General features: G+C 53.8%; 1 protein-coding gene across 3 annotated transcripts in view; it reads right to left on the reverse strand.

Annotated features, from left to right (window-relative positions):
- LOC137299996 (progranulin-like) overlaps nt 1–8,960 on the reverse strand; it is a 73,362-nt gene extending 64,402 nt beyond the window's left edge. For 2 of the 3 annotated variants that reach the window (XM_067969059.1, XM_067969056.1), the window contains exon 1: nt 8,853–8,913. The gene's annotated coding sequence lies outside the window, so the exon portion shown is untranslated. Of the gene's footprint in view, nt 1–8,852 lie in introns of all 3 variants that reach the window. The other variant, XM_067969057.1, reaches the window with a different exon arrangement.
- Nucleotides 8,961–10,968: the final 2,008 nt, after the last annotated feature.

Below are 10,968 nucleotides of genomic sequence, written 5' to 3' on the forward strand. Positions count from 1 at the left end.
TGCACACAGTACTTATCACAATGTCATAGTATCCGCCCTCAGACCTTCCTGCTGTTCAGCTGTGTAAAAAGGGGGAAATCAGTATGGCATCCAATAAACGTGTGTCTAACGGAGACAGACTACCATAAATATTCTCTCTAAAATGCTACGATCAACTCCATCTCTTAAAATGAAGATAAAACTTCAAACCAAAAATAGTATTTAAATTCCAGTTTTGCCACAGAAGCATCAAGTACTTTTAAATGAAACGTTTCCTCCTTGCTCGCCCACCTGCTTTTTAGGTTCTCTTTATGCCAGCTACATAAATCATACTCCATTAAAACAGTGACTACACTTCAAAAAGGTACGTCGCTGGCTATGAAGCACTTTGGGACGTCTTGAAGTCATGAAAGGTACTATGTAAACGCAAGTCTTTCTTCTCCTTAAGCGAAGTATAGTATTGTGTTCTGTAATCTATTTCTTTCGTAACATCTAGAAGATTTTAACCATGAATGACACCAACTTTACTTCACTTGGGAGTCTTCTGGTCAGTAACATCGAGATCATAGATGCATTTCAGGAAAGATGACTTTCACAGCTGAAGTATTAATGTTTCTGCAGAAAAGTCTCAGCTCACTCAGCTCTCTCAAACTCTGCCAGCCTTTCAATTTCGCAGTTAAGACAACATCAAGAGTCCGACCCAAGTCAGAACAGTACAATCTATCCAAAAATATACAAGACCCACTTGGCCAATAAACATGTCTTATTGGAAGGTATAACAAATAGTGAACTACCTCTGGCCCACTGCCCACAGGGGTTCATCATTTCAAGATACATGATACAAGCATCATTTCAGATTCATCATTTTATTCTCACTGCCAAATGACCACCTATCAAGTTCAGGTGAGTGCTCTTAAGTGCACACACCTTCCCAATTTCTATTGGAAGAGCAGCGATGCCTTCTTCAGCCTATGGCCTTATTCATCTCATGCTGTCACTTTGCCTACATATTAATCATTGTCAGCTGTGGCTCAATGGCAGCATTTTCGCCTCTGAGTCAAAGTCCCACTCCAGAGGCTGGAGCACAAAATCTAGGCTGATACTTCAATGCAGTACTGAGGGAGTGCTGCACTACCTGAGGTCCGTCGTTCAGATGAGACATTAAAACTCTGGTAAATGCAAAAGATCCCATGGCACTATTTCAAAGAGCAGGGGTGTCCTGTCCAATATTTCTCCCTCAACCAACATCACAAACAGATCATCTGGTCAATATCACACTGATGTTTGTGGGACCTTGTGTGCAAATTGGCTGCTGTGTTTCCTACATTACAACAGTGACTACACTTCAAAAAAGTACTTCATTGGCTGTGAAGTGCTTTGGGACATCCTGAGGTCATGAAAGGCGCTTTATAAATGCAAGTCTTTCTTCTTTCTATTTCACTTCAAAGTAGTTCATTGTACAAAGCTCCTCAGTATATTTTGAATTTTATATTATTTAATGTTACATAAATGCAACTTTTTTCCCCCCATTGCCCAGGTCAAGGTAGTGCCCAACAGTTACGGCAGATCAAAAATGACAAGATAATATAACCCAGTGCTCATTTTAACTCCGTTATCCAACAACAATCTCAAATGGAGATGTGGTTTTTTTTTTAAGACCACATTCACTAGTACTCTCACAAGCCAAGATAAGGGGAAGCATGCCCTGCTTTTATACATTGCTTCCAAAGGCTATAAGAATTGTGTACATGTTTTCACTAAATCTTGCCCCAAATGGTTGTCAGAATATCAAACGGGAGAAGCAGTTTCCTGCCACAATAATGTGACAAAAGGTGCAAATCACCTGAATGCAGTGTTTCTAGGCAGTGTCTGTTGTTGGACCAAGCTCCTCCATAAACTGTTGCAACTTAAGTATGCTGGTAGTCCCAGCAAATCTGAACTGTGTTTTAGAAATTGTAAACAATTTTACAACACCAAGTTATAGTCCAGCAATTTTATTTTAAATTCACAAGCTTTCGGAGATTTTCTCCTTCCTCAGGCAAATGTTTGGAGATTTTCTCCTTCCTCAGGCAAATGTTTGGAGATTTTCTCCTTCCTCAGGCAAATGTTTGGAGATTTTCTCCTTCCTCAGGCAAATGTTTGGAGATTTTCTCCTTCCTCAGGCAAATGTTTGGAGATTTTCTCCTTCCTCAGGCAAACATTTGCCTGAGGAAGGAGAAAATCTCCGAAAGCTTGTGAATTTAAAATAAAATTGCTGGACTATAACTTGGTGTTGTAAAATTGTTTACAATTGTCAACCCCAGTCCATCACCGGCATCTCCACATCGTGTTTTAGAAAGTATAAGCTGCTGTAAAGCAGGTTTAAGTGCTTTTAGTTGGCTTACAGTTGATCACTTGTAGTAGTTATCAGCTCAGCGATTACACATCAACAGGAAGACATCACACCCTCATCAATTTATCAAACAGCGTGACACAATTTTGACAACACCATAGCTTTAATGATTAGGCTTAAATCTCAGTCTAGACAAAAGGAGCTATTCACTCATTTCACCCATGGTCACTCAAACTCCTGATATTTTAGCACAGAATAAAAGTTTTGCGAGATCAGGAATTTACACCTGGGGCTGAACTGGATCCCTGAGCAAACATATCTGCAGGTCGGGCGGGGTTGATGGGAAAGAATGCCTTCATGAATTGGGAGGTGAGCCAGAAGCAGAGTGCCTCTATATCACATTGACAAGTGTAGAAAAGAGCAACCAGTTTTTAGCAACCATGGTATCAATTCACATCCACAAATTTTCCACAAGAAATGGAGAATTCTTGCAATTGTCAACACAATCTTCCAGCACTATAAGTAAATGAAATGTTGGGTACCTTCAGCTTAAGACAAGTCCATGTACAAATGCACTCAGTATGACTATTAAGAACAGGAGTAGGCCATTCAACCTGTTCTTCCTTTCAATTAGATCATGGCTCATCTGTACCTCAACTCAGTTTACCCACCTTTGATCCATATTCCTTGGTACCTTAGCTAACATCCATCGATCACAGTCTTGAAGGTTTCAATTGACCCAGCACCACAGCTTTTTGGGGAGATAATTCCAGATTCCGACAATATGCCAGTGGCTGTTTTGAGCTGTCATTTTTTTTAAAGCTTTTGATGAGTTTTTCTAAATTGGTTTGTATACATGGGAATTAAAAATTTAACCAGTTAAAGCAAACTTTTTTCATCCGATCAGAAGAGCCTCATTCCAGTCAGTGTACCTTTATTCTGGAGAAGTACTTCAGGCCTGCATTTCAGACTGTGCAGGCATGCATTACTATATTAGGTGTCCGCCATGGCTCAGTGGTAGCACTCTCACCTCTGTCAGTTCAAGCCCCACTCCAGGGACTTGACCACAAAATCTAGACTGACACTCCAGTGCAGTTTTGAGGGAGTGCTGCACTGTCAGAGATGTCTTCTCAGGTAGACGTAAAAAATCCCATGGCACTATTTCCCGATGTCCTGGCCAATATTTATCCTTCAATCAACATCACCAAATAAAAATTATCTGGTCATTATCACATTGCTGTCTGTGACCTTGCTGTGCACAAATTGGCTGTTGCATTTCCTATAATACAACAGCGACTACACTTCAAGAGCACTTCATTAGCAGTAAAGCACTTTGGGACATCCTGAGCTCGTGAAAGGTGCTATATAAATCCAAGTCTTTCTTTCTTTTACTGCAATACAGATGGTATACCGAGGCTACTCTGCTGTCGGTCACCTATCACGTCACTTGTACCTGGGACACTTAGAATTTAAAGCAGGACTACAAGTACAATTCATCCAGGAAGATCGTAGATCAGCCGTACTAGCTCACAACTTCTGGTGCTGCGGTGAAACTTCTCGATTACACTGCACACACCAGCCAACGTAGCTAAGGAGGTTTGATTGCAACACAGGGAATCAGAGGACAGCACCATGATCTATTTTGAGGGGGTACAAGAGCAGAGGGACCTGGTAGTGCATATTCACAAATATTTGAAGGTGGCAGGGCAAGTTGATAAGCCAGTTAAGAAAGTGTATGAGATACTTGATTTTATAAATAGGGGAATTGAATACAAAAACAAAAAAGTCATGCTAAACATTTACAAAATTGCTGGTTAGGCCTAAGCTGGAGTATCATGTACAATTCTGGGCAGCACATTTTAGGAAGGATGTCAAGGCCTGGATGAGGGTACAGAGGAGATTTACCAGGATGATGGACTTGAGTTATGTGGAGAGATTGGAGAAGCTAGGATTGTTCTCCTTAGAGCAGACCTAATAGAGGTATTCAAAATAATGAGGGGTTTTGATAGAGCAAATAGGGAGAAACCGTTTCCTCTGGCAAGTGAGTCGGTAACCTGAGGTCATAGATTTAAAATAATTGGCAGAAGAACTAGATGGGAAGTGAGGAGGAATTGTTTCAGAGGGTTATTAAGATGTGGAACACTACCAAAAAAGAGCAGTGGAAGCAGGTTCCATGGGAGCTTTCAAAAGGCAACTGAATATGTACTTCAAGGTAACTAATTTCCAGGGTTATGGGGAAAAAGGTGGGGTGTAGTACTAAATTAGACAGCTCTTTCAAACAGTCGGCACAGGCATGACGGGCCGAATGGCCTCCTTCTGGGCTGTAGGATTCTATGATCCTCTCAGTTAGATCAGGGGACACGCAAGGCAATACTGTATTCTACATTTACAAATAACCCTGTCAACCTGCAACCACAGAACTGCTGAGAGCTGAACCAGACACAGCAAGGCACTGACTACAAAGCCAACTTTACTAGCACTTGGTTCAAGTACAGCATTCGCCTAAACCCGGCTGACTGTCCAACGTCCGGAAATAATAGCTGGTCTTCAAGAGAAGTGTGAAGAGAAAAAATAAATCTTTCTGAAGTGGCACTGATCAGAATTCTTTAGAGGAAAACCAACTAAGGGAATAAAGGGATATGGGAGCAAGGTGGGAAGAGGCTTGTTTGGAGCTGACTTTCTTGTACAGCATCTTCACAGAATCAAATGAGCTTTGCCAACAGATTACACAATGCAAGGCCACAGAATGCTCCTCTACTCAGAAAACAACTTTCAACCTCTGACTTGCTCTGTGATTAAAAAGAAAAAGGGCCTTACAGGCCACCATAAGTGGCAACATCAGCTAGGTCACTATGTGCGGTAGTTTTCGAACGGCATTTTTTTTCCCTCTTTTCCCTTCTACAGCCTCCTTCTGTCACATACCCTTCCTGGATGGGGGCTGAAGACCTTAATACTGCACTTACTACTGCTCTATATGTTGCCACAAGGTGATTTTATATTGATACAATATATATGTCATCAGCATTAGGCTGATCATACTCCCATTACTAACCACTCCATCTAGCTAAAAGAAGTGAATTCCACACCTCTACCAGGATCAGGACCCAATCTTTCGTGAGGCCCCTTGAGTGGCTGGAGGAGCAGAAAATCCAGGCCTCCTTTATACTGGCTCTCCAATGAGCCAAAGACAGGACTGGTTTAAAAAGAAATGCTCAGGTCTCAGCATAAACAATGTCAATACAAGAGCACTAAAAGAGGTATGCAAGCGTGTTCGAAAATAATTGGTCCACCCAACCTTCCCAACTCCAAAAGGGGCAGCACCATAGTTGAGGTCACAACATGACAAGGCAGGAGCACAAATCTGTATTTCCTCTTTCATTATTTTCTTTCCTCCTTCCCCTTCCCATGAAATAATTGAAATAAGGCAATTATAGGCCCATTAATACATTGGCAGCTTAGAAATCAAATTACAGCAAAGTATTTGAATTGTTTGGACAACATTCCCCACCCCCGGCACCACAGGTTGAGGCACACCAGTGCACCCCCACCCCCCACCCGGCACCACACCAATGCCCCCCGTCCGCCCGGCGCCACGCGGTGGGGCACGCCAATGCCCGGCGCCACGCGGTGGGGCACGCCAATGCCCGGCGCCACGCGGTGGGGCACGCCAATGCCCGGCGCCACGCGGTGGGGCACGCCAATGCCCGGCGCCACGCGGTGGGGCACGCCAATGCCCGGCGCCACGCGGTGGGGCACGCCAATGCCCGGCGCCACGCGGTGGGGCACGCCAATGCCCGGCGCCACGCGGTGGGGCACGCCAATGCCCGGCGCCACGCGGTGGGGCACGCCAATGCCCGGCGCCACGCGGTGGGGCACGCCAATGCCCGGCGCCACGCGGTGGGGCACGCCAATGCCCGGCGCCACGCGGTGGGGCACGCCAATGCCCGGCGCCACGCGGTGGGGCACGCCAATGCCCGGCGCCACGCGGTGGGGCACGCCAATGCCCGGCGCCACGCGGTGGGGCACGCCAATGCCCGGCGCCACGCGGTGGGGCACGCCAATGCCCGGCGCCACGCGGTGGGGCACGCCAATGCCCGGCGCCACGCGGTGGGGCACGCCAATGCCCGGCGCCACGCGGTGGGGCACGCCAATGCCCGGCGCCACGCGGTGGGGCACGCCAATGCCCGCCCCCCCCGGCGCCACGCGGTGGGGCACGCCAATGCCCGCCCCCCCCCGGCGCCACGCGGTGGGGCACACCAATGCCCGCCCCCCCCGGCGCCACGCGGTGGGGCACACCAATGCCCGCCCCCCCCCGGCGCCACGCGGTGGGGCACACCAATGCCCGCCCCCCCCCGGCGCCACGCGGTGGGGCACACCAATGCCCGTCCCCCCCCGGCGCCACGCGGTGGAGCACACCAATGCCCGTCCCCCCGGTGCCACGCGGTGGGGCACACCAATGCCCATCCCCCCGGTGCCACGCGGTGGGGCACACCAATGCCCGTCCCCCCGGCACCACAGGATGGGGCACAACATTGCCACCCCCCCAGGTCGAGGGATGGTGGGGGGGGGGGGGGGGGGAGACACACACACACACCACTTCCCCTCCCCACCAGGGCCAGAGATGGGGGGAAGGGGGGGGACATCACTCCCCACCCAGGGCCAGAGATGGGGGGAGGGGAGGGGACACCCCCCCCCCAGGGCCAGAGATGGGGGGAGGGGAGGGGACACCACTCCCCCCCCCCAGGGCCAGAGATGGGGGGGAAGGGGGGGGGACACCACTCCCCCCCCCCCCCCCCCCCAGGGCCAGAGATGGAGGGGAAGGGGGGGGACACCACTCCCCCCCCCCAGGGCCAGAGATGGGGGGGAAGGGGGGTGACACCACTCCCCCCCCCCAGGGCCAGAGATGGGGGGGAAGGGGGGGGAACACCACTCCCCCCCCCCCCAGGGCCAGAGATGGGGGGGAAGGGGGGGGGACACCACTCCCCCCCCCCCCAGGGCCAGAGAGGGGGGGACACCACTCCCCCCCCCCAGGGCCAGAGATGGGGGGAAGGGGGGGGACACCACTCCCCCCCCCCCCAGGGCCAGAGATGGGGGGAAGGGGGGGGGGCACCACTCCCCCCCCCAGGGCCAGAGATGGGGGGAAGGGGGGGGGCACCACTCCCCCCCCAGGGCCAGAGATGGGGGGAAGGGACACCACTCCCCCCCCCCCCCAGGGCCAGAGATGGGGGGAAGGGACACCACTCCCCCCCCCCCAGGGCCAGAGATGGGGGGAAGGGGGGGGGACACCACTCCCCCCCCCAGGGCCAGAGATGGGGGGAAGGGGGGGGGACACCACTCCCCCCCCCAGGGCCAGAGATGGAGGGAAGGGGGGGGACACCACTCCCCCCCCCCAGGGCCAGAGATGGGGGGAAGAGGGGGGACACCACTCCCCCCCCAGGGCCAGAGATGGGGGGAAGGGGGGGGGCACCACTCCCCCCCCAGGGCCAGAGATGGGGGGAAGGGACACCACTCCCCCCCCCAGGGCCAGAGATGGGGGGGAAGGGACACCACTCCCCCCCCCAGGGCCAGAGATGGGGGGGAAGGGGGGGGACACCACTCCCCCCCCCAGGGCCAGAGATGGGGGGAAGGGGGGGGACACCACTCCCCCCCCCAGGGCCAGAGATGGGGGGAAGGGGGGGGACACCACTCCCCCCCCCAGGGCCAGAGATGGGGGGAAGGGGGGGGACACCACTCCCCCCCCCAGGGCCAGAGATGGGGGGAAGGGACACCACTCCCCCCCCCAGGGCCAGAGATGGGGGGAAGGGACACCACTCCCCCCCCCAGGGCCAGAGATGGGGGGAAGGGACACCACTCCCCCCCCAGGGCCAGAGATGGGGGGGGGGACACCACTCCCCCCCCCAGGGCCAGAGATGGGGGGAGGGGGGGGGGACACCACTCCCCCCCCAGGGCCAGAGATGGGGGGAAGGGACACCACTCCCCCCCCAGGGCCAGAGATGGGGGGAAGGGACACCACTCCCCCCCCAGGGCCAGAGATGGGGGGAAGGGACACCACTCCCCCCCCAGGGCCAGAGATGGGGGGAGGGGACACCACTCCCCCCCCAGGGCCAGAGATGGGGGGAGGGGACACCACTCCCCCCCCAGGGCCAGAGATGGGGGGAGGGGACACCACTCCCCCCCCAGGGCCAGAGATGGGGGGAGGGGACACCACTCCCCCCCCAGGGCCAGAGATGGGGGGAGGGGACACCACTCCCCCCCCAGGGCCAGAGATGGGGGGAGGGGGGGGGACACCACTCCCCCCCAGGGCCAGAGATGGGGGGAGGGGGGGGACACCACCCTTTCCTGGGCTGGGGGCCTCACCACAGCAGGTGGCAGAGGCCCAGCCGGTGCTGGGCCCGAGCTCCACCCGCCTCCCTTTAAACCGGGTTATTTCCAGTGTCCTCGCCTCTCAGGCCGCCGCTTTAAGGAGCAACCCTGGATCGAACCGGCTGCCCCGCACCCACGGGCTTCACCCAGCCGATCTCCGCCTCCCGGGACCCCCTACCTGCCGATGCCGATCCCGAATCCCGAGCTGTTCACCGGTCCGCAAACTCACCTCTCCAGCACCGCCGCTCCCAGTCCCGCCCTCTCCTCCTATTGGTGAAAAGACCTGTCAATCACCCGTCACATGAGCTGCATGTGAGAGCAACGCCTGGGACGGGTGGGCGGGGCTTCGCGAAGTGGGCGGGGCATCCCGGGGTGGGAGGGGCTTCCATGCCCTTAAACCACCTTTGCCATTTAAGGGATTTCCAGCTTCTTGTTACCTTTGGTACAACGTGTTACCGCAAATAGTGCAATAATGTTTTTGAATGAAATGTAATACATATCAATCTGATCTGGGAGTGTTTGGCAAACAAAAATATGCTGGCTTATCTGGAAGACTACTTTCCAATTGTGCATTTGTGAAGGTTCAATGTGTCTTGTGGCCAAATTTGCTGATGATACAAAGATAGGTGGAAAAGCAAGTTGCGATGAGGACACAAAGGGCTCGATTTTACCAGGCCTGCGGGTTTCCGGCGGGTTGGTTTTCGGGAGCGTGGTCAACACGCTCGGTGAAATTAGTGAGTTTCCCGCGCGATCGTAGCAGGCAATCCACTAATTGGAGCCACTTACCTGCTCTTCCGGGCTCCGCGCTGCTGGTCTGCGCGTCGGGCGGGCTGCGCATGCGCAGTACGATCTGTCAGCTGGAGGCTCTCTAGTTAAAGGGGCAGTCCTCCACTGACAGATGCTGCAACCAATAGAACAAATTACAGCATGGAGCAGCCCAGGGGGAAGGCTGCTCACAGTTTAATGATGCCTCACCCCAGGTATCATCAGATGGGGTGAGGAGGAGGGGGAGGACAGAGATCTTCCCCCCGGCGGGCGGGAGGAAGCGGCCTGCCTCTGCCACCAAGAAGGCCTGGCTCGAGGTGGCAGAGGAGGTCACCTGCACCACCAACATATCGCCCACCTGCATACAGTGCAGGAGGTGCTCCAATGACCTCAGTAGGTCAGCCACAGTGAGAACACGTAGTCTTTCCCCTACACTCCGTCTGACACAACACTGCCCCCACCCCACATCTCCTTCGGCACCGCCAACACTACTCTGTCACATCACCCCTCATACCCACTCAAACCCCATCCTCATCTTACCTGCACCTACTCACCTCGCGAGTACTCACCCCGCCACTACCACTCAACCCAATCCTCATACAATCTCATGGCTCTATCCCATACTCACCCTCTCGTGCATCTCCCTCACGGACAGCCTCACTCAACCTGCCACCACCTGTGCTGCAGCCACAGGGCATGCATCACATATGTGCAGTAGGCAGCGTAAGGCAAACGTGTCGTGAGCATGAAGGGGATGCACAAGGGTGTTTGAGGGTTTGTCATGGGTGTTACCTATATTGAATTTCAGAACAACTCACATCACACATTATATTGGCACCACCACTGTCATGTCTCCGCGAATCCTGTTTTGTGCAATAATGCCCGCTCCTGGGTATCACTATGAGGACCCACCACTGATGCCACCCATTGTGTCACTGCAGAGTAGGTGCAGGTGTATTTGCAGGGCTCTTCCGCGCAGATGACTGAGAGACATCGGCGGTGTACCCGGCTGCATCCTGGAAGGATGCGGTGGAGAAGTTGTGGAGGGCAGTGGTGACTTTGGCAGCGACAGTTAAGCAGATGGTGCTGGGGCCAGCCAGGAGCAGCTCGGCATGAAAGAGGCTGCAGATGTCCACGACTACATGTCGAGTGAATCTGCGCCTCCGTGTGCACTGCTGCTCGGAGAGGTCCGGGAAGCTGCGCCTCGGTCTGTGGACCCTGTGGCGAGGGTAGTGCCCTCTGCGACGCGTCTCTCTCTGCGGTAGCCCTCCCTCCTGCTGTACAGGTGGATGTGTCACAGCACTGTGTTGTGGAGCTCCACGTGTCAGAGGTGGACGGCGTGGATGGCGAGGCTGGCGATGTTGTGCGCCCTCCGAGGAGGTCATGACTGCAGCTACGGCGGCCCCCATCCGCAATATGTACATCTGAGGGGGTCCGCAAGGTAGGCACATGTCTCCGGACCCTGGGGTGAGTGTGTAGGTTGGTGACTTTGACCGTCCGGAGGGAGGTGGTGGAGGCCACACTTTGTC

Source organism: Heptranchias perlo, chromosome 30 (assembly GCF_035084215.1).
Source record: "Heptranchias perlo isolate sHepPer1 chromosome 30, sHepPer1.hap1, whole genome shotgun sequence".
Taxonomy (NCBI): Eukaryota; Metazoa; Chordata; class Chondrichthyes; order Hexanchiformes; family Hexanchidae; genus Heptranchias; species Heptranchias perlo.